Below are 26938 nucleotides of genomic sequence, written 5' to 3'. Positions count from 1 at the left end.
TAATCACTATGTTAGAAGCACCGCCAATGTCAGGATGCCTCTGCCACAGGTGGGCTAGGCTCTGGGACTATGCAAAGTCATCTGGGCAGGGTTGAAAGCCACAGGGTGAAATGAACATCTGCAGAAAGGAATAATAAAAAGGACAATTGCAGGTGACAGAGCTTTGAGAAGAGCAGCAAGCTCATTAACCAAGAAGGACTGTCATGGTTTTTTATAGTCCACAGAATTGCTTTGCTTTAATTCTAACACACAAGACTGGCCTTGCTCTATCAATGGTAGAAATCACTCACATCTAGAATTGACATGAAAACCTGATTTATTTTCATTGTTCATTACAGCAATTCAGTGCAATTTATTTAGGACCACTGTCTCTCACTCAGAGGGAAACTCATAATGCAAACACATTAATCTTGGGAGACAGTATCTTGGATACCAGCAGTCTGGATAATTAGATTGTTACTCTCAGCATGCATGGTCTGTTATAAGCAACAAAGAAGCTTATCAGATTCTAATAACCCTTAGTGAATATTATACAAACTACTATACACAAAGACATTCACAATTGCAAAGAAAATTCCATAATTAGACTTTTTTGCCTTTCTTCTTTGCCAAGCGGAGGTCCAATATATATTTTCCTCTTAAAACTGAAAGGCCATATTCTCTCATCAGCAACCTGGGTGGAACATTTTTTATTGATTCTCTAAAGGTTCTTCATTAAAGAAAATCTGAAATTAAAAGCCTGGAACAGTGTGACCTTGAAATCACGAGGGCTTAGGTTCAGAGACAAGATCTATCAAATACATTGGTAAGTTTCTATTGATTTGGGTAAGTTGAACTCTCAGACTCCTAGTGACTTTCAGCCAATAGAGTCCCCCATGAGCGTCTCAGAAAACAACAGTTCAGATGATGAAGAGGCTTTGGCGCAAAATCTCAAGCTTAACCCATTCTCCCGCTATATCCACGGCCAACCACAAGATTTGACTCTGTCTTTGACATGGACAGTAGAATACATATTTGGGTACAGATGCTCAGAGAAAATGACTGGGCCAGATGGTCAAGCTCTCATGAGTGTAAAAGTCACCAGAAGTTCACAGACAGCTGTTGTACCTCAAAGATACAGGAAGTCATGTCTCTCATGTGCTTCCACTCTCTGATCTACATTTTACACTATTGAGTTCCAGTCTACTACCATGATTTTGTGGATCTGACCCAGCTTTTTTTATTCTTGTGATTTACCTCATCCCTGCCCAGTGGCCTGAATCACTGCCCTCAGCACTGTTGACATCACTTATCTCTGAACTCAGACAGCTGCCCACTGCGTATAGGATTCCAGGTTGCTTAGGTGGAGTGTCATTTCTACCTAACTCAGTATTTTTTGCACAATGGTCCATGAACCAGGGAGCTATGGAGAATTTTGTGGCCCCAAAGATTTTCCTCAAGTTCCGTCTTTCGGCAAGTAGAGGCAGAGAGGGCCAAGTGGGCAAGACTCTAAGCCCCCAATCAGCCTCAGTCTCAAGCAGAGGTCCATTTTTAACTGACCTGTTTTAAGTTGTGTTTGAGCAAAAGGATCCTGATGCTACAATGAAATGCTTGACAACACTGGTCTAAGGGAAATGGCAAGGCTTGAAGGAGTTAAAGCTGTTCTACATCCTTCTGCTGAGAGCCCCACTCTCAGGCTTCAGCCCTTCTCCTTGTGTGCTTTCATCCAAACAGAAAGATACTGTTAGTCTTTCCTCTTGTCTTGTCATTCCTACATGTGTTATTGTCATTGTTTACAGAATCTACCTCCCATTTCCCATTACTCACTTCCTTTTTGTCTCCATATAAGCCATTTCCCAACCTGGAAGGCTCTCCGCCTGCCAAAATATTTCTCTTAGTAGGGAAGGATTCCCCTTCTGTGCCCTCTCAGCACAACACACATATATTGCTGCTCTGAGCACGAGGCATATACATGGCAAACACTGATTCTCAACCCAAGAGGAGCCCAGATTTTAATCAACTCTGTGGGCCCCCTTTCCTAACCTCTAAGAAGACTGTGATGATATTTAACTCACACGTTTATTGTAAGAATTAGAGGAAATGATGCATAAAAAAGTGTCAGGGAGGGTCTTCACTTTACAGACTTTTTAAGAAATCAGTGCCCCTTCCCTGGACACAGTTATTTTCCCTCTTGACTCTGTGCTATTACAGGGCAAGAAATGGACCTCAGTGAGAGTTTAATGGATGTAAGTATTATTTATTGAGAGTTTACTATATGCAACATGCTGCTTGCAGCACCCTACCTTTTTTTAGCTCACTTAATCCTCACTGGAAATTCATGGGATAGGTTCTATTTATAAGTCCCATTTTGAAAAAGAGAAAACTGAGGTGCAGAAAGGTTATGTAACTTGCCCAACTTACTTTACACAGAGAGTAAAGTTGAGATTCAGTCTGGGTTGAGTGTTATCTTGAACACAAGCACTTATCTTAGTACATTACCTTTAATGATTGATCATTAAATATTTGTTGTGTGTTGAAGGTTCAGCACAAAATACCACTTTCTTTCTCAGGTTATTTCAGCCCACAGTGATTTCTCCTTCCTCTGGACTCCCTTTTGTGCTGTCAGTGTTCCTCATTAAGAGGCTAATCACTTGCATATTTAGATGTTATTTGTTCCTCCCACCCAGCCCACCCCAACTAAATTGTAAGCTCCTGACCTGGCACCGGTAGCTTCTAAATAAATATGTATCAACTGAATAATGATTGACATGACTGACATTTATTATGGAATATAGGTCTGGATACTCATGATTAAAACAAAATAAAGTTTAAAAAACAAGAGTATCCATTCATTCTTCCATTCAACCATCAAAGTACCTACAATATTTTGGACAAGCCAAGAAAAATTATGAATTTTGAAATGAGCAAAAAGTTTTATTTACTATATCTCCCCTCTAGCACATCTTTTGGGGGTTTTTCCGTCTGCCTTTTATTGACTTTGAGCTATTTCGCAACTTTGTAAATTGAAGAATACTGATAATAATGCAAATGATTCTTGTCCATAGAAATGCAAATAAATTATGTCCTGTGGAATACAATTGATCATTGCCCTATGGGTAGGCTGGTTTTACATTTATTTTAAGGTTCATTTCATTATCCCTTACTGCCCATACGTTTATCATTCTTTGAGTACTCCTTGAACCTGCTGTTATATCTTACTAATTTCCTCATTAATTAATTAATTAAAGCCTCTGACATGCGTTTGTTTTATATTTGCTTTATTTATATTTATTTATATTTGAAATTCATGATTTTATCCTTTCAAAAAAAGTATCTTTTTATAGACATTATAAAGTGCTCAAAATGAAGCATGTCTACACAAGGTCCAAAGTAAGCATGCGAACCTCCAAACACAAATCTAGATTCTGTCTCTTAGCTGTAAGTTTCTAGAGTGTCTTTTCACTTTGGAGATTTTTTTTAATTGCAATATTTTTACATACCATGAAATTCACCATTTAAAGTATACAATTCAGTGTTTTTTATATATTTACAAGGCTGTGCAACCATCACCACTATCTAATTCCAGTTCAATTTTATCACTTTCAGACTTTTTTCCAAAGTGGCTGCCCTGCCTGCAACATAGGAAGGTTCCAATTTCTCCACATCCTCATGAAGGAGGTTTCTTTTTGCTAATAGTAAAAGAAAAAGCAAAGAGAAAGGAAAGAGCTGAAAAGTAGCTAAGGTAACTCTTGAGTAGTTACCATGATACACATCTCACAGACACCTAGGAAAATGCTGTCCTGCACCTAAGATGCTGGGCTCCACTGGCTCTTTCTCAAGGGAAGCACTCTTGCCCCTATACTCTGCAGCCCCATCTGTGACAATTTCCAGCTAAATATCAGCATTTGATTTTTCTCATTGATATTTTTGCTTGGCTTATGGGAGGAGGCTGGGTGATTTTACAACTGTACCAAGTCCAACTTAACAAATTCCGACCTGGAGACTACTGGGAGCCATTGGGAGCTCTGAAATGTGGCAGAGGTCCTGTCCTTAAAGCTGTAATCCTCCTGTGGCTGACCTGGTTAGCTACCATTATCCTCATTTTAAGTCTTGGGAACCTTAGCATTAATAACATAGCTTAAATAACATAGCTCTTTAAGCCAGCACAGAACTAAAGCCCAGGGTGGGTACTGAGAAAATTGCTCTGAGAGCAAATATGAGTCCTAATAGAATAATAAATTCTCCAACCTGTGTCCAGACCTTTCTCCTGGCAGTTTGCCAGTGCCTGTACCATAGCCGACAAGGGTAAGTGTGGGAAGTGGAGAGAGAGAAATGTGTTGCAGGCTGGTCAGAATTTGTGTAAGTGCAGAGATTTTAGTTTGGGGCTGCCTCTTCCAAGGCTTATGCAGTGAGGGACCTGAGTAACGGGGCATTCCATGCTCCTCACACCCACCTTGTGGATCTTTGCAGCTCAGAACGTGTTTCAGCCAGCCTATCTGGGATGGCAATCGACTTTGTTGCTGGAAGGCTGGTCTTTGGTGTGGTTTCACACCAGGCCTCTCAGCTGTGCCCTTTAAAGTTTCATCGCTCCCAACCAGCTGTTACTTCGCTGCCTGTGGTTTTCTGTCTGTCTATAAGAAGATTAACAGTTCTATAGCTAATAGGATCATGATTTTAACACAAGATTGCAGGCAGCTCCGAGTGAGCACTAACAGAACACTCTTGCAGGCTGAGGGGTCGTAGGATCTTGGAAAACTGAAACTGGCCTCAGAATGCGAGTTCTATTTCTTTCTGAGTTGATGAGAATAAGCGTGGCCAGGTCTTCTGTGCAGATCTCCTGAGCACAGGAATAACTTCACACCAGTTGCGGCAGATCAGTTCCCCTCAGGCCTCTGGAGTCTGTGTCTTTTGAGCTGAAGAAATAAAAGAATTCATTTAGAGCAGTGGTTTTTCTGCATAGAGAGCAAAGGACAGCTGTTTGCATATTGGTCTTTTTAGCTACAAGTTATTCCATGATTCTCAAACACACCAGCCCCTTTGCAGATGACTCCAATGGGTCCAATAGTCACCACTATTGATGTTCCCATCTCTGGGTGATGGAATCCTCTGAGCCCAGAGACTGTCCTCTCTTCTTGAGTCCTGCCCTGACATCATCTTCACTGGACTCTGCTGTCATTCCCTGTGGACCTCCTTTCTGTCCTCGGGAACTGCTATTTGGGGTCATCAGTTCCCTCACTGTGCATGTCCAGGCTCCTCAGTGAACTTATAAAGAAAGGTGATAAAGTAATAAATACTCATTGGACATCTACCTTTGTGTATTTGATTTCATCTAATCTTGAGAAATGAGAATTATAATTCCCATTTTACAGATGACAAACCTGAGGCCCCACACAATTTAGGTCTTTTGCCCAAAGTCATACAGCTCATGGTCAAGCTTAAATTCAAACCCCAGGTTGGGTGATTCCAAATCTCAGGCTTGATCCACCAACCTACATCTGGGTATAAACACTACAGAAATGATCTGTCATATGTCTTAGCTCTCTCACACTATAGTGCAGTATCTTCTTCTGCTAAACACTCAAGGTTTGTGTTACTGATGTGGGCTCTCTGACAGATATATGGACATATCCTTGGATCCTAGAAGCCATGCATAATATATCAGGTCATGTCAGGTCAATATGAGATCAGTACTACAAGATCATAAACAAAGACATATTTTTAAAGCCTAAACTAGCTTGTCATGAACACATCTTTCCATTTCCAACTAGATTCTAACCAAACCATATTAGGTTACATTAAGACCTACATACATGGGAAAACCCATTTTCCCCTAAACCAATTAACGGGGTCATCTTTCGCAATTATTGCTGTAATCAAGCTCATGTGTTATTAAGAAGACTGAAATAATTGGTTATGATCTGGTTTCTTTGGTCAATAAATAATCCAATTGAGTGACCATTAAGGAAAATCTAATCCATTGCTCTGCACTGAGTCAGTCCACAAACACTCAGTGTGGTGGAATATGAATTTATATGTACTGAAATTTAGGGCTAATAGGAGTGTTCTGACATCATTTATTTCAACTTTGCAAATAAGACTAAACCATGTGCTAACCCCCTCCACTTTTCTTTATAGTTTCTAATATGCTTTATCCTTGGTGGTTGTTTTCCTTTCCTGGGGTGCCCCATGTTCCCCTCCCAACTTTGTACATGTAAGTCCCTATTAGCCCAGTTATTTCCTACTCATCCTTTGAATCTACGTTCAATTTTTTTTTTTTTTTTTTTGGCTGTGCCATGTGGCTTTCAGGATCTCAGTTCCCTGACCAGGGATTGAATCCAGACCCCGGCAGTGAAAGCCCGGAATCCTAGCCACTAGGCCATCATGGAAATCCCAGATTTATACTCAATTTTAATTTTCTTGGGGAAAACTTACCTGAAGCCCCCTAATGTGTATTCTTATAGCATCAAAATCTCCCCTTCATATCAAGCATTCCGGTTATAGTCTGATGTCTAATGTCTTATTAAGGTCTGTCTCCTCTACCAGTGTAATAGCCATAAAGGGTAAAAATCATGGGCTTTGGGTTTTTTTGGAGGGACGGAGTATGGTCTTCATTATATCTCTAACACCCACCAGAGTACAATCACATAGTAGGTGCTCAATAAATATCTGTAGATTGAATGACTCTACAGAGGCATGAATAAATGAAGGGGAAAGACAAACAACATTTACTGAGTGCCTGTTTTGTGTGTTTAATCCTCACAACAATTTTGTGAGAAAGGCATCCCCCACATGTTTTTTCAAAAGAAGAAACACATTTCAAGGGGCTGACTTTTTTCTAACAAAAACTTGAACTCAAATCTCTCATAATATAAATCTGTAAGAGTGTGAATACACAGCTCTTTCCACCAAAGCCTTCCTTTTTATTTTTAAATACCACTGCAGCCTGAATTCCACTTTCATTTCTTAAGGCTGACCTCAGGTTGGGGAGTTGCCTCTCGGGGATCTCCTGGACTCCTAGCTAGTGACCCTGTGCCTCCTCCCTCAGCCACCATCCCATTGTTGAAGAATCTCTGTTACCGGAAGTGCTGCCTTATTTCTCTGTGAATTCCAGTTGCTGGTGCTTCTGCTTTTCCTCATCAACTCTCCTAGCAGCAACCTGCAGGCAAAAGAATGGCCTGAGGATTTTGCTAAACCCTACACTCAAGCCAGGAAAGAGCAACATGCTTCTTGGTGTAAAACTGAAACAAGGACAGAAAATGTAATTTTTTGAGAGGCCATTAGGAGAAGCATTATAGAAGGAAAGGAAAATCCTAGAGAACATTTATATGAATGAAGTTTACCTTCTAAGCAGGGAATATGTTAATGGAAGTGCTGCTGCTACTTAAGAAACACTAAAATTGCAACCCAGAGTCTACTAGCTGCCCCCAGGGGTGCTCAAGCCTTGGACAGATGGATTACACACTTCTCTGTGCTCAAAATCCTTCAAGGGAAGCATCTTCCAGTGCTCAACGTTAGCTTTGCCTACACTTGGCAAGAGTCACAAGTTATTTTTATGTAAACTGACTTTTAAAAAGCCTACAAAGTAATGAAAATTTTATACAAGTGTATTGACTGTCTACTTGCATCTTTCCAGCTGTTAGGCTATTGAGGCAGAGTTGAAAGGCCATCTTTAGTGATGGGATTTCTTCTCTTGTTGGACCAGACAATTTCCAGGGTTCTAGGTCTATCTGAAGACCCTATATTTATCATGGATATGTTTTCTCTTCATTTCATGATCTGTTTGTGTCAAGGATTGGTTCCTATGTAAATTAGACAGCTTAGGAGAGCCCCGAGGTGCCCTCTTTTTTACCAGGGTTGTCGGATTAAACAAATAACAATATGGGACACTCAGGTAAATTTTAACTATTTTGAATTACCCATGCATTGTAGATTGAGACCAAAGAAAAATATTTCATGATATATATGATACTAAAAAAATTACTTGTTGTTTATCTGAAATAGCTGATAAGTATCTAAATTACATACCTCTTTAATAATATTTCTCTGCTGATTTGACTTTCTTGGCAAGTTACTTCTTTTGCAGAATTTGCATATGAAAATTCTTATAGAGTCTAGGTTCTCATCACATTGTAACATAACTTATACAGTGGTCACAGCCAACTTATTTTGTTCTTTTCTCCACTTAACATTCATTAATGAGAAGCTACGCTCAAATTAGCATTATGAGCCAGTATATTGAACATGTACTTGCATAAAATTAACAACTCTAAGACTTGCACTTCGAATTTGATTTTTTGCAACACACATTGTTCATGGCGTAGCTTGCTTTTCTATTCTTTGGAATTACATTAGATCTTTTGATCAATCACTTTTTAAATGTTGTTCACAGACAAAAAAGAAAGAGCATGGTCATCAAATTCCAATCCCTTCCTCAACACTACACACACTATAAGAGTATTTAGTAACAGCCATACAATATAATTGAATTCTTCAAGGGATGAAATCAATTTCAAAAGATTGTCATGGCAAGTACAGTAATAATTATTCACTTCAAGTCAGATTTTCTTTTTCTGTTCATAAGTAAGTTTGTCCTTTCAAGATCAGCCTTGGCACTTAAAGGGATAAATTTTTCTGTCATTTTTCTTTAACACATTCAATGAGTTTCTTCAAGCAATGAATCTTCAATAATACTGTTTGCTTTTCTTTTAATTTGCATAATCCTATTGCTAAAGAGGCATTGAAAACTGTAAGTGATAAGAAATCAGTAGACTTCCCTCAATAGATTACTTAAAAAGTCAATAAGAATTTGGGAGGGGGCCTCCCTTCAGAATTAAAATATGATTTCAGAGCCAGATGCATTGGGAATGCACCGAAGGTCGCGATAATTCCCACAGAGAACCAGCTGAATACCAGCAGACGGCCTCGGACACCAGAAAGGACCACAAGGAGCCCGACATAACCGGTAGGGAGGCATCTACGATGGCTCAAAGAGGGTGAAGTGATGGAGCTGTGGCAGACGGGAGGGAGTGAGAAACATACGGAGGGTCCGCAGCGCAGCTCAGCGTTCCCGGACCAAGACGTCGATCTGCGCCTGAACGGAGGGTCCGGGAGCAGGAGCGTGGAAACTGGAGAGCTGGTTCAGGGTGAGAAACGTTGTTGCCAGTAAGGTGACGGACCGAGAGGACAGGAGGGAAGAGGTCCACGGCGAGGAGTGCCTGCCCCAGAGAGCTGCCCGGCCATGATGGCGGCTGGAGGCTGCAGGCTCACGGGCCGGGGGGAGGAGCCGCGGCCATAGCCTCTCTCTCTCTCTTTCGGTGCTTCTGCAACAGGCAGTGGAGAGATGCCCTGTGGGCCACCTAAGGCACTCAGGGATAACAAGCACCCTCAGGCACTCGGGTGGGGCTGGATTAAAACCCCTTGGAATGCTGGCAGCAGGGAGGCTGCAGAGAAAAAAACAAACAAAAAAAACCCCAAGAGAAGCCCAAATCTAAGACTTTCTGTTTACACCTGAGCCACTGGCGTCCCTCTGCAACAGGCACCTCCAAGCCCGACTGAAACAACAGTGCGCCACTGCTCACTCACTCCCAGGAGAAGGAGCCACTATTGTACCCTCTCCCTCCCCACACTCCGACGCTTACAGATGAACAATAAAGGAACCTCTGCTGGTCACAGAATAATGCAAAAAAACCCAAGGTGAGTAGAAGGACACTTACAGCTGAGACTCTAAGGAAACAGAAATATTAGTATCGATTCTATTGAACTGGTCCATTCTGGCATCAGTTCTGGATTTTTTTTTTCTCTCTTTTTTTTTTCTTTATTAATTACGATCTTAGTCCTAAGGGATCTACAAGTTTTATAACATAATTTTTTTAATGATATTTTTTATTCTATTTTCATTTTTTTGTCTTTTTATATACTTCTATATCTAGCTAAGTTTTTGGTAGTACGGACAATATGTCTCTCATACTTTCCTTTCTTCCCTATCTTTTATACATTTCTATTCCTTTCTTTTTATTTGCATATTTCCAACCACACTATGCTCTTCTGTTCCCCTTTCTTCCAGCCATTTTAAGTTTATTTTTTCTTAACATACTTATAAGCAACACTATCGGTCTGCTCAGACTCCTCTCTCTATTCTCCAGATGACGCACCACCTTGGTATTTAATATTAGGGTTTTGTCTTTATCTTAGTTCTTAGTACAATTGTCTAATTTCATTCTGAGAATGTTCATTCTATCTGGTGGCTCTCTAGCTCTTTTCTATATTTGATCCTAGCTTAAAAAATCTCCCTGGATTAGTGTTTGTATGTGTAAGGTGTTATTTGTTTGTTTGTCTGCTTTTGCTTTTGTCTTTGATTTGTTCTGTTTCAGTTGTCAGTTTCTGTGGGGTTTCTCTTTGAATACCTGATAGCATATTGGGGTTCTGTCAGGTCTTTCCAGAGCCTTATGTCCTAATGGATTCAGTAATTGTGTGTCTTATACATGTATGTGTTTCCTAGACTTCATATTTGTTTAACCCAACACTTGGACATTAGTCTGAGGCTTGGACAGTCTTCTATAAACATCTCTATCACAAGGAGAAGCAACCCCAAAAGTGTGGACAACCATGAGGAAACAAAGAAACACCATGCAGGCAAAGGAGCAGGAAAAAAAACCCACAAGAGCAAATAAATGAGGAGGAAATAGGAAAAATGCCTGAAAAAGAATTCAGAGTAATGATAGTAAAAATGATACAAAATCTTGATAACAAAATAGAGAAAGTACAAGAAACAGTTCATAAGGACTCAGAAAAACAAACAGCAATGGATAACAAAATAACTGAAATTAAAAATACTCTAGATGCTATAACCAGCAGAATGACTGAGGCAGAAGAATGAATAAGTGAGTTGGAAGATAGAATGGGGGAAATAAACGCCACAGAGCAGGAAAAAGAAAAAAGAATAAAAAGAATAGAAGATAGTCTCAGAGACCTCAGTGATAACATTAAGCGTACCAACATTCGAATTATAGGCATCCCAGAAGAAGAAGAAAACAAGAAAGGGTCTGAGAAACTGTCTGAAGAGCTTATAGTGGAAAACTTCCCCAACATGCGAAAGGAAATAATTCACCAAGTCCAAGAAGCACAGAGAGTCCCATACAGAATAAACCCAAGGAGAAATACACAAAGGCACATATTAATCAAACTAATGACAATTAAACACAAAGAAAAAATATTAAAAGCAGCAAGAGAAAAGCAGCAAATAACATATAAGGGAAAACCCATAAGGATAACAGCTGACCTTTCTACAGAAACTCTGCAGGCCAGAAGGGAATGGCAGGATATACTGAAAGTCCTGAAAGAGAGAAACCTACAGCCAAGAATACTCTACCCAGCAAGAATCTCATTCAGATTTGAGGGAGAAATCAAAAGCTTTCCAGACAAGCAAAAGTTAAGAGAATTCAGCACCACCAAACCAGCCTTACAGCAAGTGCTAAAGGAACTTCTCTAAGGAGGAAACACAAGAAAAGGAAAACACCTACAAATACAAACCCAAAACACTTAAGAAAATGGTAATTGGAACACACATGTCAATAATCACCTTAAATGTAAATGGATTAAGTGCTCCAACCAAAAGACACAGACTGGCTGAATGGATACAAAAACAAGACCCTTCTATATGCTGCCTACAAGAAACCCACCTCAGACCATGGGATACATATAGACTGAAAGTCAAGGGATGGAAAAAGATATTCCATGCAAATGGAAGTCAAAAGAAAGCTGGAGTAGCAATACTCATATCAGACACATTAGACTTGAAAGTAAAGACTATTACAAAAAACAAGGAAGGACACTACATAATGATCAAGGGATCCATCCAAGAAGAACATATCACAATGGTAAATATCTATGCCCCCAACATAGGAGCACCTCAATTCATAAGGCAAATGCTAAGAGCCATAAAAGGGGACATCGACAGGAACACAATAATAATGGGAGACTTGAACACCCCACTTACATCAATGGACAGATCATCCAAACAGAAAATAAATAAGGACACACAAGCTTTAAATGACACATTACACCATCTCGAGTTAACTGATATTTATAGGACATTCCATCCAAAAACGACAGAATACACTTTCCTCTCAAGTGCACACTGAACATTTTCCAGGATAGATCACATCTTGGGTCACAAATCAAACCTCAGCAAATTCAAGAAAATTGAAATCATATCAAGCATCTTCTCAGACCACAACGCCATGAGACTAGATATCAATTACAGGAAAAAAACTGCAAAAAATACAAACACATGGAGGCTAAACAATTCACTCTTAAACAACCAAGAAATCACTAAAGAAATCAATTAGGAAATCAAAAAATATCTAGAAACTAACGACAACGAAAACACAACAACCCAAAACCTATGGGACACAGCAAAAGCAGTTCTAAGAGGGAAATTTATAGCAATACAGTCCTACCTTAAGAAACAAGAAAATTATCGAATAAACAACCTAAACTTACACCTAAAACAATTAGAAAAAGAAGAACAAAGAAACCCCAAAGTGAGCAGAAGGAAAGAAATCATAAAGATCAGAGCAGAAATAAATGAAAAAGAAAGGAAGGAAGCCATAGCAAAAATTAATAAAACTAAAAGCTGGTTCTTTGAGAAGATTAACAAAATTGATAAACCATTAGCCAGACTCATCAAGAAAAAAAGGGAGAAGATGCAAATCAACAGAATTAGAAATGAAAAAGGAGAAGTAACAACGGACACCTCAGAAATACAAAACATCATGAGAGACTACTGCAAGCAACTCTATGCCAATACATTGGATAACCTGGAAGAAATGGATACATTCTTAGAAAAATACAATCTTCCAAGACTGAACCAGGAAGAAATAGAAACCATGAACAGACCAATCACAAGTATGGAAATGGAGGCAGTGATTAAAAATCTCCCAACACACAAAAGCCCAGGACCAGATGGGTTCACGGGCGAATTCTATCAAACATTTCGAGAAAAGCTAACACATATCCTTCTCAAACTCTTCCAAAATATCGCAGATGGCAGAACACTCCCAAACTCATTCTACGAGGCCACCATCACCCTGATACCAAAACCAGGCAAAGATGTCACAAAAAAAGAAAACTACAGACCAATATCACAGATGAATATAGATGCAAAAATCCTCGACAAAATACTAGCTAACAGACTCCAACAGCACATTAAAAAAATCATACACCATGATCAAGTGGGATTTATCCCTGGGATGCAAGGATTCTTCAATATACTCAAATCAATCAACGTGATACATCATATCAACAACTTGAAGGATAAAAAACATATGATCATCTCAATAGATGCAGAAAAAGCTTTTGATAAAATTCAACATCCATTTATGATAAAAGCTCTCCAGAAAATGGGCATAGAAGGAAATTACCTCAACATAATAAAAGCCATATATGAAAAACCAAAAGCAAACATTGTTCTCAATGGGGAAAAACTGGAAGCATTCCCTCTAAGAACAGGAACAAGACAAGGGTGTCCACTCTCACCACTATTATTCAACATAGTTTTGGAAGTTTTAGCCACAGTAATCAGAGAAGAAAAAGAAATAAAAGGAATCCAAATTGGAAAAGAAGAAGTAAAATGGTCACTCTTTGCAGATGACATGATATTATATATAGAAAACCCTAAAGACGCTACCAGAAAACTGCTAGCACTCATTGATGAGTTTAGTAAAGTAGCAGGATACAAAATTAATGCACAGAAATCTCTTGCATACCTATACACTAACAACGGAAGAGCAGAAAGAGAAATTAAGGAAACTCTCCCATTCACCATTGCAACAAAAAGAATAAAATACCTAGGAATAAACCTGCCTAAGGAGGCAAAAGATCTGTATGCAGAAAACTTTAAGCCACTGATGAAAGAAATGAAAGACAACAGAAACAGATGGAGGGACATACCATGTTCCTGGATTGGAAGAATCAACATTGTGAAAATGACTGTACTACCCAAAGCAATGTACAGATTCAGTGCAATCCCGATGAAATTACCAATGGCATTTTTCACAGAACTAGAGCAAGAAATCTTACAATTTGTATGGAAACGCAAAAGACCCCGAATAGCCAAAGCAATCTTGAGAAGGAAAAATGGAGTGGGTGGAATCAGGCTTCCTGACTTCAAACTATACTACAAGGCCATAGTGATCAAGACAATATGGTACTGGCACAAAAATAGAAAGGAAGATCAATGGAATAGAATAGAGAACTCAGAAGTAAGCCCAAACACATATGGGCACCTTATCTTTGACAAAGGAGGCACGAATATACAATGGAAAAAAGACAGCCTCCTCAATAAGTGGTGCTGGGAAAATTGGACAGCAACATGTAAAAGAATGAAATTAGAACACTTCCTAACACCATACACAAAAATCAACTCCAAATGGATTAAAGACCTACATGTAAGGCCAGACACTAAAAAACTCCTAGAGGAAAACATAGGCAGAACACTCTATGACATCCATCAAAGCAAGATCCTTTTGGACCCACCTCCTAGAATCATGGAAATAATATCAAGAATAAACAAATGGGACCTCATGAAACTTAAAAGCTTTTGCACAGCAAAAGAGACCATACACAACACAAGAAGGCAACCCTCAGCATGGGAAAAAATAGTTGCCTATGAAACAACAGACAAAGGATTAACCTCCAAAATATACAAACAGCTTATGAAGCTTAATACCAAAGAAGCAAATAACCCAATCCACAAATGGGCGGAAGATCTAAATAGACATTTCTCCAAAGAAGACATACAGATGGCCAACAAACACATGAAAAGATGCTCAACATCATTAATCATCAGAGAAATGCAAGTCAAAGCCACAATGAGGTATCACCTCACACCAATCAGAATGGCCATCATCACAAAATCTGGAAACAACAAATGTTGGAGAGGGTGTGGAGAAAAGGGAACTCTCCTGCACTGTTGGTGGGAATGTAAATTGGTACAGCCACTATGGAAAACAATTTGGAGGTTCCTTAAAAAACTACAAATAGAACTTCCATATGATCCAGTAATCCCACTCCTGGGCATATTCCCAAAGAAAACCATAATCCCAGAAGAAACATGTACCATAATGTTTATTGCAGCACTATTTACAATAGCCAGGACATGGAAGCAACCGAAATCTCCATCAACAGATGAATGGATACAGAAGATGTGGCATATATACACAATGGAATATTACTCAGCTATAAAAAGGGATGAGATGGAGCTATATGTCATGAGGTGGATAGACCTACAGTGTGTCCTACAGAGTGAAGTAAGTCAGAAAGAGAAGGACAAATATTGTATGCTAACTCACATATACGGAATCTAAAAATGGTACTGATGAACTCAGTGACAAGAACAAGGACGCAGGTGCAGAGAATGGACTGGAGAACTCGAGGTTTGGGAGGGGGCGGGGGGTGAAGGGGAAGCTGAGACGAAGTGAGAGAGTAGCACAGACATATATATACTACCAACTGTAAAATAGATAGTCAGTGGGAAGCTGTTGTATAACAAAGGGAGTTCAACTCGAGGATGGAAGATGCCTTAGAGGACTGGGACGGGGAGGGTGGGTGGGGGACTCGAGGGAGGGTGGGGGTGAGTCAAGAGAGGGAGGGAATACGGGGATATGTGTATAAAAACAGATGATTGAACTTGGTGTACCCCCCCAAAAATAATAAATAAATAAATAAAATTTTTAAAAATATATGATTTCAGTGCTTCAAATAAACAGAGGAATCTCTCAATTGCATTTGTCAAAGAGAGCCAATGGGTTTTTGGAATGTGAGAAGACTGAAAAATACTAAATGCCAACAACATCACAAAAATCCTTTAATGGCTCCATTCCAGCAATATAAATGCCAAATTACAAGAACTTCATGATAATTACTTCAATATCAATGAAAGGACATCAAATGCTTTTTGAGTAGCATTACAAAGAATATGGGCAGGTCAGCCAACACCTTCCATAGGATTACCCGTGCTTTGCTTCAACACTGAATATATACTGTCTGTGCTTTTCTGCAAATATATACTAAAATTTGTGTTTGTGTTACCTCCCCAAAGTCAGTAAAAATTTTTAAGTTCTAACTAACTCAACTTGAGTCTTTGCAAAAATTTGCTCTTATTTTAAGCTGTCAACTATAAGGGATTTTATTCACAATAGCCTTACAAGTAAGTCTTTTTAGGACTATGCACACACACACACACACACACACACATACATACAGAGTATTGCCCAAGCAAAAGAAAATTTTTCTGCATTGTGATTACTTGCATCCCTGGCTATGCTTTAAAAAGATCTCTAATAATCTCTATAATTATAAATGGAGCTAGAACATTTTTAATAAATATTACACAGATTTCATCTTGGCACTTGAAAATTTGCTTGCAGTTTTGGAATCTGAAAATACTTCTGGTAGCAGTCCTTTCAAACACTCTTTTGAGCTGAAAGACTAATGATGATATACAGTGTGGAAGGAGCCATCTCTCACTTGCTTCCCTGTCTCCCTGGGAGGCTGTCACCAGATGGTTCTACGGTGCCTCCTGGATTCTGACAAGGCCTGAGACTTTCTGTCTCACTCCCACTTAGGGTAGAGCTTCAGGCTATAAAATGGCTTACCTGCTGCAAGGATGGACTTTTCAGTGCCAGGATGTTCCATCATTCAGGTTGTAGCATCTAACCCCTTTTGTTCCGGTGCTGTCCTGCGGGACAAGGGACACAGAAAACTAGCATGTTTGCTACTCTTGTTTTTGCTACGTCTATGAATAATAAGATATTTGAATATAATAAGGGATCATTGTTTCTTTACCAACCAACTCTGTCAGCCTTGCCTGACGCAATCCCCGTGCTAAGTCTCTTTCCAACACAGAGCACACATGCGGTCCATAGGAAACCCTCAAGCATGTCTTTGGATGTACTGAGAGCAGGGGCTGATTCCAAGCAAGCAGCAACTTTCTTTTTCTCTACCACCAAAGCAGTAAGACAAAAATATCAATCAGCTATGACCACAATGATGCTGCATAGCTAACAACCCCAAATCTCAGTGGCTTAAAATAACAATAATTTATTATCACATCTACAAATTGGTTGGAGTGGCAAGTCTGTTCCATGAGTCTTTCATTCTCCTTGGACCAGGGGGCTGGCCGGGCATGTTATTCTCATGACAAAGGCAGAGGCACCAAGAGGCGTGCTCAACCATGCAAGCATATTCCAAGCGCCTGCTTGAATCAGCTGCTAACATCCCACTGACAAATCAAATCACATAGTAGAGTGATGGGTCAAGGGTCAGGTACACTCCACCCATGAAAATGGAGTTAGAAGGACTATTTTTTAGTGATAAACTCATCTTCCACATCCATGAACCACTGTGTCCTCCACATTCAAGGGGCTCAAGACAAGCTCTCAGATTAGCTCTGTTACTATGTTACTGTCTCTCTCTAGAGGGGAAGCATCCCTTTCCCCTCATCTTAGGGTGGCATGGGACTCAGCATAGCTCTTTTCAAAGAAATCCTTGCCAGAAATTCTCACCTCATCTCCACCTGTCTAGACACTTTTATAATCCTCATGAAGATTAGGGGAGTAATTGACTTCTGATTCCTTTCTTGGAAATCCTGCAGGGTGATGCTTTGCAACTCACTTTAATATCTAATATTTAGTGCAGGTAGATCTCTACTACACTTTCCATTATAGCATCTTCTTACACAACCAAAACCTGGGAATACACACAGCAATGACCAACTTGGGAGCTTGAAAAAGAATTTTTAACTTCAGTGAAACAGGGAATTTGCCATCTCTCTTCATAATCAATCTCCTGTTGGTTAGGTTTTTGAAAAAACAGAAAGCTGCATACTCAGGAATCCTGGAAAAAGCCCTAGAGAGAATGAATTTCCAGCGACATTAGTCCTGCAGTTAGTATCTTTCCTGGTTTTCCCACCAATGAGAACTCATGTCCCCTCTCTCTTCAGACATGATCTGCCCAGAAATTAACTTTCATTGTGTGGCAAGTATGCAGTTCAACAAAAAGACATTTCACTCTATTTTCTACTCAAAAATTTCCTTCTAAATGCTCTTGTACGTGCATTAGAATAAAACTTTCCCTCTCCCTTTATCGGCAGCTCTTTCCCACATTGAGTAAAAAAGGAGTGAAGCATTGACAGGAGTCAAAGGGAAGAAGAGACAGAAATATTTTAAACAAAAGAAATATTAGTGTCTTCATCAACCATACTTCAGAACATTAAGAAGTTCTGGTGGAATAAGCCACCCACTGGAAAAATTGGGATGCAGCCTAAGCATATCCTTCTACTGCTGATGGGTACATTTTGACTGGTGTCAAAGATGTATTAATCAATTAGTAATGGACCCACTAAGATGATAAATTTTATTTAAAAATATCTGGAGGAACTGGATATTTATAGGCATTTAAGAAAGAAAGAATAAGATTGCTAGGTGAATGCCTTACAGGGTTTATCTTTTCAATTGGACAAAAATTATTTGCATGTCTGCTGGGCAAGACCTACAAGTTAACATGTAACTTCACAGATTCTGAGTCTTAATTAACAATGGATAGCAGAGCCATAAAAGGTACAGTACATTTCCACAGATAAATGGTCCTTGTTGGGCTTGTTAAAGGATGCCCCAGTATGTTTCTAGAAGGTCATTTTATACTCTCTTTGCCCTATACAAGTTTTGGATAATTCTTCTCAACGAGCGCATCTGGGCATGTGCATACATTTGTAGATGAGGTTTGGTGAAATTCTATTTGCATAGGGATTGAGGAGCCTCCTGGGAAATTATTTATGCTTTTCCTGCTGGTGAGCTGAGCTAAGTCTGGGCAGGTCTGGCAGTGGTGTGTCAAGGGCAGGGCAGTGGGAGCAATCCTCCCTGGGTGCTGGCAATAAAGGGATGCATTGTCTGTAGACAATTTAACAACAGTAATAAAACCAAGTGAAAGTTCATCTGCTTTTTTTTTTTTTTTTTGGTGGATTCATTCTTTTAAAAAATATTTTATTTTCAACTATAATAAAACACAGAAAATTTACATTATTATGCAATCTGCTTTTGATTATCACCTTGCACCAGCAATCCTAAAGAACGTGAGTGATAAAATATCATCCCCACTGGGGCAGACCACTCCCGCCTCTCTCCTCCTTGGTATGGCACTGATGTCTGAGCACCAACGGGAAGGAATCGCAGAAGTGTACTGGCAATAGGCTAGAGGCAAGAGAACACATCCCAAGGGAAGATAAGTTAGATTAACTCAGAAATAAACCTTTGCCTCTCAATAATCTGATCTGGCAAGGCATTCTAGGTATGCAATTGTCTTCTCCAAATTCACATGTTGATGTCCTCTCCCCCAGTATCTAACAGTGTAAGCTTATTTGGAAATAGAGTCATTGTAGATGTAATTAGTTAAGTTCAGATGAGGCCATTAGGATGAGTCCTAGGCCATCATGTCTGGTGTCCTTTGAAAAAGGGGAAATTTAGACACAAAGACACATGCATAAGGAGAAGACCATGTGAAGATAAAGGCAGAGATGGAGAGGATGCTTCTAAAGTCAAAAAATGCCAGAGATCACCAGAAAACCCCCAGAAACCCGGAGACAGACATGGATCAGATGCTCTCTCACAGCCCTCAGAAGGAACCAATACATTAATCTCAGACTTTAGCCTCCAAAATTATGAGACAATAAATTTCTGTTGTTTAAGCTGCCCAGTTTGTGGTATTTTGTTATAGCAGCCCTGGAAAACTAACTCAGTAGCCCAAGGTTTGTTGTAGCACTTACATCCACAATCATTGTCTTAGTACGTGGTCGCTATCTGCCAAGACCACAGCCATTGAGTATAAAAGCCAGGGTAAACTTCACTTAAATATATAAAGCTCTTTATAGTTTATGAAAGTGTTTTCCATATAGTAAGTCATTTGATTCTTAGATCATCCTTGTGTGGTAAGTTGGCAAAATATTATTCTCATTTCCAGAGGAGAAAACTGAGTTTCAGAAAAATTAAACAATTTGCTCAAGAACACAGAGGTTGTATTTGAAACAAGATTGATTCTAGAGCCAAATTTCCATTTACTCCATGGATCTTGGGAAATGCCTCCTGTTTTTTTTAATCTCTCCTTGCAAGATGACTAATTTCCTAGCTCTTCAGGGCCTGGAATAGAATTATGATTACTTAAATATTCTTTCTCTTATTTACTCAGAAAGCTAACTTATTTATCTCAAGGGCTGGGCAGATTTATGTTAACTGGACAGTCCACACATTTGGAATGACTTCTACAGGACTCAGGTACTAGTACTTATTTACAATACTATCAGGTTGAAGAAGTTTAATAGAGATTTCATTCACAAAAGCACAAATTATCTTTCTTCACCATAGGAAATCAGTCACATGGCTTTTCTTGTTCAATTATTTCTCATGAATCAGGATCAGTCTTAAGGGATGTCAGAGAAGGGATATAGTAATGCCAGTTGTATTGATTGAACAAATCTTTCTGGGAACAGTTGAGAGTTGGGACTGGGAGTTGAAGTTTAATTTGATTTAGAAATATGGAATTAGGATATTCCAGTTGGGAAGAAGAAAATGGACAAATGCAGGTAAGTAGTCTGTAAGCTCTAGTTAAGATATAACATCATGCACTGTTATCTTTGTAACTCTTAGAATTTTATTTCTTTCTTCAAGTATTTATTGCATACTCCTTAGGTGCTAGGCACTGCTCTGTAAACTGGGACTCAGCAGTGAATAAAGCAAAGTCCCTGCTCTCCTGTGTCTTATACTGGGATGAGAAAAGACAGACAATACACCAAGAAGTAAGTACAGTTGCCCCTCAGTATCCACAGGGAATTAGCTCTAGTATACCCCGCAGGTACCAAAATCTGTGAATGCGCAAGTCCCTTATATAAAATGGCATAGTATTTGCATATAACCTATGTACATCTCCTGTATACTTAAAATCATCTCTGGATTACTTGTAATACCTAATACAATGTAATTGCATGCAAGTAGTTGTGAACACAATGTAAATGCTATGTAAGTAGTTGCCAGTGTATGGCAAATTCAAATTATGCTTTTTGGAACTTTTCAGAATTAAAAAATGTATATGTTTTCAATGCACAGTTGGGTGAATCCATGGATGCAGAAGCTGCAGATAAGGAGGGCTGAGTGTATGTCTACATACCAGATAGTAATACGGGCTATAAAGAAAGTGAAGCCAGGTAAGGATAAGACCTCTGTGAAAAGGTTGTATTTGCATAGTAATCTGAACAAAGTGAATCATGGAGACATGTAAGTATCTGAGAAAGGAACTTTTGAAGCAGAGAAAACAGTAAGTGCACAGGCCCTGAAGTAGAAGCATAGCTGACATAGGAAGGGGGCCAAGATGGAAATGCTCAACACATAACTATTAATTGAGTGATCAGGCCAAATGTAAGGGACTCAGAAAGGACTAGTATATTTTGAGTACAAGATTTACATCGTGCAATAAAGGGTGAAAGATTATCCATAGCATACATTATCTTAAGCTTTTAAAAAAATTATTGGAATATAGTTGAATTACAATGTTGTGTTAGTTTCAGGTATACAGTAAAGTGCATCAGGTATACATATACATATATCTACTCCTTTCTAGATTCTTTTCCCATATAGGCCATTACAGAGTATTGAGTAGAGTTCCCTGTGCTATACAGCAGGATCTTATACTTATCTATTTTGACTCCATTTTTTAGCTTTGTATGTCTTTTGGGAAATCATAATGCCTTGGAAAAAAACACAAAAACACAAAAGCTTTCATTTATTGTCCAACCGTACACTGAGAGCTTTACAAACATGATCTCGTTAAACCTTTACAACCACACTTAGAGGTAGGTTTTGCATTCCCATTTTACAGATGAGGAAATTGAGGCTACAAAAGTTTAAATGACCTTCTTAACTTTGTAAAACTAGAAAAGGAGCATGAGGATTCAGTGAGGGCTGCCCGATTGCAAAGCATTGGCTCTTAAACAGAAAACTTACCCATACGGGTCAAATTTTGACTTAGACGTTGAGTTTTATCTGAAGAGAATTTAAAAATATGCAGCTTCCTATATTATTCCCAAGTTCCATAATATTGGAGATGGAGTATATTACTTCTCAGGTTCATACAAAATATACTTCTTTGTTGAATGGGTTTTCTCTCCCACGCTTGCTCCTTATTATATGTTTTCATTCCACTTTCCTCTGAGTGTGTTTGTTCACATATTTGTTAAACTTACACTGACTGCTTACTGTGGGCTGGATGATCTTCTGGGGCCACAAATTAAAATGAGGTGACCCTGCTGTTGATAAGGCCCAACCCCCACCTATTGGCAAAAGGGCAATATTGTGGGTTTGGGGAAGATCTCCAAGGACCTCACCAGCAAGAAAGAGATGATCCTCTCAAATTAAGCAGGTCAAAGAAAGATTAATAAAGTACTATGGAGGTCCTTTATGATTATTTAGATGTAGGCAGGATATAGGGAAATCACAAGGGATAGTGCACGACCCTGGTGCCCTAGGGAAGGATAATCTTCTGAAAAGCATGTACAAGTGTTTCTCATTTCTGCTAGGATATTCAAACTGGGTTTGAATAAGCTTTTCTATTTTGAACATATTCACTGCCAAATCTAGTGTGTGAGTGCCTCTAAGATTCTATTTTTGGTAAATGAAAATGCCCTGATGAAAATGTGTCTCATTTTTCCCTTGCTCCCTTTTCTATCAACATCAAAAACTTCTTGTTAACAGTAGCCTTCAATGATTTCAGTTACCTTTACTGGAAAATTCTCCAACGCATTTTACTGCTATTTGCAGCTTTTCCAAAGGCTCATGCCAACTAATTCTCTTCTTAAAATGATCAAATCATCTACTGCTTGCAGTGAACATCTTTTTCTCCATTTTATCACTAAGACCTGCATGAATCTTACTCAATTCAACTTCAATGTGTCTCCATTTCAGAGACAAGCAGAAAGTATTGCTTTCGGGGGTGTATTATGTATCAGTTGCTGCACAACAAATTAATCTCAAAACTTAGAGAATTTTGGATACCAAATTGTACACTCTAAATATATGCAGTTTATTGTCTGTTAACTGTATCTCAATAAAAGTTCTTAAAAAAAAAAACTTAGAGAATTTTAACAATTATCATCTCACAGTTTCTATGAGTCAGGAATTCAAGAAATATTTAGTTGAATAATTCTGGCTTTGACTCTCTCGTGACGCTGCGGTCAAGACGTCTGCTCAGGCTGCAATAATCTAAAGGTTTGACTGGAGCTGAAGGATCTGCATCAAAGATGACTCACTCACATGGCTGTTGACAGAAAGCCTCAGTGCTTTGCAACAGAGGACCCTCCGTGGGCTGATTGAGGTGCCCTTATGCCATCATGCTTTCTTCCTTCAGGGTGAGTAACCCAAGAGAGAAAGGCTGGAGTTTCAGTGCCTTTTACAAAGTTATATCTCATCACCTCCAACATATGCTCTTCACTGCAACTGAATCACTAAGTCCTCATACTCATGAGGAGGAGAATTAAACTCCACTTCTTGGAGGGAGGAGTATCATAGAATTTGCGGACACAGTTTAAAGCCATCAGCAGCAGCATATAGGTTCACTATTCATGCGGCCATTAAATCAAAAGATTTACTGTCTTATAAGTCAGTCCATTATATTTCCTTATCTCTTAATTTCAACTGATTGCATTGGCCTCACCATCAGACTTGGTGGTCTTTGGTCATTACTAGAAGAATATCTTTCATACTGAGAAAGCACATAAAAGCAAAGAAATAAAAATAAAGCCATATTAAGGGGGGTATATTTATCAATGATAAAGCCAGATATTATTGTCAACAAAGGACTTCACTAAGTGCTCTGCTGAATAAGAGTATAAATGCTGGTTTCTTTACAATCAAGTCCAGTCTTTTGGATAGTTAACTGAATTTGTCAGTTTCTTTAGGCTAAGTTTAATAAGAGATTTATCAATAGATACATGAAACAACATAAAGAAGTTGCAATAATTTTCAGGGAATCCACAAAATCATGCCACATATTTGCAAGAGTCTAGAAAATGGTCCTTTGCAAAAGGAAAAGATAATATGAGGAATGAAAGAGAAACATTCATGTTGACCCGTGACCAACTAGGATGGAGTGTGGCAGTTATTCTCCTATGTTCCACTTTGCATTCACTGCAGGTTTTCATGATTGTCTCACCCTCAACCAAAATCACCACCCCTAGCATTGCAACAGTAAAGTAGAATACTAATGTGCTTATGTTGACATGGAATATAATGAGGTACAGGCTGGTGAAAAAATGCACTGGTGGAAAGAGACCAAAGGTGAATTTTAGTATTTTTTTCATTGGCATGTGCAGTGGGAAAAGAATCTTTGGTTCACACTTCTGTCTCAAGGTCATAACTAAAATAGTTCTTATATTTGATTTTTGGGAATAAGAACAAGACTTACAGAAATATGATTACAAAAGGCTTTACAGACTGTCCTATGGAACTTAAATGGTTAAAGGAAAATTGTGATATCTAACAGATGTCTAACCAACAAGTGCCTTTCTCAGTCCATGCAGCCATTGTTTGGACGGGTTCTGTGTTTGCAGTCACCAAACAAAGAGTATCTAACATTTCTGATCAGTGGGGCCCTACCCAACCCCCACTCACAAATCACAGCCGCTAGGGGAATTATCAGTTTATTAATATAAGAGATGTTAGAGTGGGATCATTCCTGTTGTGATTTCAGCGGAAGTGTCTCTAAGACAGATTTCGTTTATCAAAGTGTGGGACAAACCACTCAATTACATAATTTTCAAAGAAATGATGGAAAACTAGTTCCATCACTCTTGACCCCTTCAACCATATCAAGGCTATAAAAATTGGACATAGTGTGAAGTAATGCAGATGTTTCCACAAAAGAAGCTGTTGCCATTCTAAGTCTCTAATTCCCCAAGAAAGTGGGGGAAGGTGTACTACCTTCTTTACCTAAAGCCCAGTGAGTAGGCCTTCATGAGACCTTCAAAGAATTAACTTTTCCCTAGAGTTGCAAATACAGAGCTAATCTCTCTCTAAATCAGCTCTATTATTTTGATCAATGTCTTCCTCTAGACATTCTGATTAGTGAACTGAGATCATCTCCATGACATAAAGTTATTACAAAAATGTCTATTACCTAGGAATGACTAAAAAATTCAAGGGACCTGAAAAGTTTTCATCCAGTGGCATTATAGCAGATTCCTCCACAAAAATATACTTTAAAGGTAAAGAGGAAGAAAAAAAATTAAATTTGTGTTTGATTACATGCTCATTTAGCATATCATTTATATATAACTACAATGAGATCAGTGACTTTCCCCTGTAAAACTGGACCATCTCCATCTGACTGGGGATGCCAATTCTCCTAATGTCAAGCCAGAGTAGAGAACATCCAAAATACCAAACGCCTAGAGCTGGAGATGTTCATTATGATGTCTGTAGTTGGGGCTCTCAGAGCAGGGCAAGGTTAACCATGAACAGATGATTGTGAAGGTAGAATGATTCTGGGGTTTTAAAAGCTTCCTACCAACTCACTGATGTCTTCAATTCTGCAATTAGACATTTACTTCTTCCATTTACAAGTGTATTTCCTTTTAAATGTGAACTACTGTGGGTACTTCCTCCTGTCATGCTTTCTTATCTTTTAACTGATTATGAGAATGAACACATTAAGTAAATCTCATCTGCCCTATATAACTTAATGAAAATGAGTTTGTTAGAGCCATTATTCAAAGGAGATTTTTAAAGGGAGAATGAAAATGAGGATACCAGGCTGAGAGAAAAGGAAAGAAGATGAGAGATCCCTGAAGGGAAAAAAAGAAAAGAAGGCCAAAAGACAGAAGACAAACTTTACTTGCTAAACAATACTGTCTGGACCTGAGAATGAGATCCAGTGAGGTCACTATGGTCCACCTCATCGGTCACTAGACAATCACTCAGATCTGCACCCATTTAAATAAGACCAGGGCTATTGATGCCATTAATGCCTTCACAATATTTGATGCCAATGAACTCTAGGCTCTTTCCCAATAAAATGCCTTGTGGAAGGACTTGCTGGGTAGATAGAAGTTTCTCTGAGAGGTTCGAAAGGAAAATAATTATAAGATGAGCACATAAATGGAAGGCATCACGATCTCTGTCTCCAAAACAACAGTAGACATGATGAGATGACGCATCATCTATTCTCATGGATCTAAAGCTGGAAAAGATCTCTCAGTATCTGGCTTCCAAATTCAAGTCTCCCTTCGTTTTGATATTTTCCCTAATCCATGGTAGCTGTCAAAAGAGTCAAGTGGCTCTTAACACCCTAAAAGGCTAGTGGTGGTATTGGTAATCAGCACAGATATGGGAAAGATTAGACTTCTCAGTGAGCATGTGGAAATCCTCTTCTATTGCCTCTCAGGACAGTGGATGGATCCCACTTAAAACACAGTTCAAGAGACTTACATTGGACACCAAAAAATGGACATTCTTCCACTGCTATTTCCTAGAAATCAGTCATTAATCAATGAAGAAGAATGACTATAGAATGCTTGGAAACAAATCACTAATATTGTCTGATGCTATATTCTGTATTTCTCATCTTTGTCATCTCCTTGGCAATAATTTCAGTCTCTAACACAGAAGTTGCTGTGGCTCTAGTGGAAAGCTCATGTCATCTCACTGAAGCTTGTTGTCCATTGATTAGGACCCCAGAACCAACTGTTTCAGCCTTTTTTGCTCAAGAATTCTGGCACTGTTCCCTAAGTATAAGTATTGAGCCAACTTGGCACAGATATGAACCAAGTTCTAAAAGGAATACGTGCTTGAAACTGGAGTGGGGTCACCCTGTGTGTATCATTGGTTTCACCAACATTAAAATACAATACTTCTTTCACTTCAAT

The sequence above is a fragment of the Hippopotamus amphibius genome, chromosome 2, assembly GCF_030028045.1.
Source record: "Hippopotamus amphibius kiboko isolate mHipAmp2 chromosome 2, mHipAmp2.hap2, whole genome shotgun sequence".
Lineage (NCBI taxonomy): Eukaryota > Metazoa > Chordata > Mammalia > Artiodactyla > Hippopotamidae > Hippopotamus > Hippopotamus amphibius.
The sequence above is the reverse complement of the archived record's forward strand: the minus strand, read 5'-3'. Positions refer to the sequence as shown.